The sequence below is a fragment of the Lepidochelys olivacea genome (genome assembly GCF_965140295.1).
Source record: "Lepidochelys olivacea isolate rLepOli2 genome assembly, chromosome: 2".
NCBI lineage: Eukaryota > Metazoa > Chordata > Testudines > Cheloniidae > Lepidochelys > Lepidochelys olivacea.
The window spans coordinates 85,008,687-85,011,015 of NC_140412.1; positions in this window are offsets into that span (position 1 = coordinate 85,008,687).

Below are 2,329 nucleotides of genomic sequence, written 5' to 3' on the forward strand. Positions count from 1 at the left end.
TCAAGGAATCCCTGTTGAGGTTACAGGGACAAACCATCCCGATGAGTCGAAAGAATAGTAAATATGGCAGGCGACCAACTTGGCTTAATGGTGAAATCCTAGCGGATCTTAAACATAAAAAAGAAGCTTACAAGAAGTGGAAGGTTGGACATATGACCAGGGAAGAGTATAAAAATATTGCTCGGGCATGTAGGAATGTTATCAGGAGGGCCAAATCGCACCTGGAGCTGCAGCTAGCTAGAGATGTCAAGAGTAACAAGAAGGGTTTCTTCAGGTATGTTGGCAACAAGAAGAAAGCCAAGGAATGTGTGGGCCCCTTACTGAATGAGGGAGGCAACCTAGTGACAGAGGATGTGGAAAAAGCTAATGTACTCAATGCTTTTTTTGCCTCTGTTTTCACTAACAAGGTCAGCTCCCAGACTGCTGCGCTGGGCATCACAAAATGCGGAAGAGATGGCCAGCCCTCTGTGGAGATAGAGGCGGTTAGGGACTATTTAGAAAAGCTGGACGTGCACAAGTCCATGGGGCCGGACGAGTTGCATCCGAGAGTGCTGAAGGAATTGGCGGCTGTGATTGCAGAGCCACTGGCCATTATCTTTGAAAACTCGTGGCGAACCGGGGAAGTCCCGGATGACTGGAAAAAGGCTAATGTAGTGCCAATCTTTAAAAAAGGGAAGAAGGAGGATCCTGGGAACTACAGGCCAGTCAGCCTCACCTCAGTCCCTGGAAAAATCATGGAGCAGGTCCTCAAAGAATCAATCCTGAAGCACTTGCATGAGAGGAAAGTGATCAGGAACAGCCAGCATGGATTCACCAAGGGAAGGTCATGCCTGACTAATCTAATCGCCTTTTATGATGAGATTACTGGTTCTGTGGATGAAGGGAAAGCAGTGGATGTATTGTTTCTTGACTTTAGCAAAGCTTTTGACACGGTCTCCCACAGTATTCTTGTCAGCAAGTTAAGGAAGTATGGGCTGGATGAATGCACTATAAGGTGGGTAGAAAGCTGGCTAAATTGTCGGGCTCAACGGGTAGTGATCAATGGCTCCATGTCTAGTTGGCAGCCGGTATCAAGTGGAGTGCCCCAAGGGTCGGTCCTGGGGCCGGTTTTATTCAATATCTTCATAAATGATCTGGAGGATGGTGTGGATTGCACTCTCAGCAAATTTGCGGATGATACTAAACTGGGAGGAGTGGTAGATACGCTGGAGGGGAGGGATAGGATACAGAAGGACCTAGACCAATTGGAAGATTGGGCCAAAAGGAATCTGATGAGGTTCAATAAGGATAAGTGCAGGGTCCTGCACTTAGGACGGAAGAACCCAATGCACAGCTACAGACTAGGGACCGAATGGCTAGGCAGCAGTTCTGCAGAAAAGGACCTAGGGGTGACAGTGGACGAGAAGCTGGATATGAGTCAGCAGTGTGCCCTTGTTGCCAAGAAGGCCAATGGCATTTTGGGATGTATAAGTAGGGGCATAGCGAGCAGATCGAGGGACGTGATCGTTCCCCTGTATTCGACATTGGTGAGGCCTCATCTGGAGTACTGTGTCCAGTTTTGGGCCCCACACTTCAAGAAGGATGTGGATAAATTGGAGAGAGTCCAGCGAAGGGCAACAAAAATGATTAGGGGACTGGAACACATGAGTTATGAGGAGAGGCTGAGGGAGCTGGGATTGTTTAGCCTGCAGAAGAGAAGAATGAGGGGGGATTTGATAGCTGCTTTCAACTACCTGAAAGGGGGTTCCAAAGAGGATGGCTCTAGACTGTTCTCAATGGTAGCAGATGACAGAACGAGGAGTAATGGTCTCAAGTTGCAGTGGGGGAGGTTTAGATTGGATATTAGGAAAAACTTTTTCACTAAGAGGGTGGTGAAACACTGGAATGCGTTACCTAGGGAGGTGGTAGAATCTCCTTCCTTAGAGGTTTTTAAGGTCAGGCTTGACAAAGCCCTGGCTGGGATGATTTAACTGGGAATTGGTCCTGCTTTGAGCAGGGGGTTGGACTAGATGACCTTCTGGGGTCCCTTCCAACCCTGATATTCTATGATTCTATGATTTGCCTCTTAAAAATCCTGCATTGCTCTGCCACTTACAACTAAAGAAAAAATAAGTCACAGGCTAGTCTATGCACTTCAGAACATATAATAATATTTAACACTCTGCCTCTGCAGACCCTGTGGAGGGAGTAGAAGTTAACTGTAAGAAAATACACTGTTTCCCCAAGCCGACTTATGATTGATTGCTGATATTGAGAAATGAACAAAGAAGTAGGCTGGGTCCTGGATACTAACAAAGGCTTGTGAACCAGGAGAATCTGCTCCACTAGG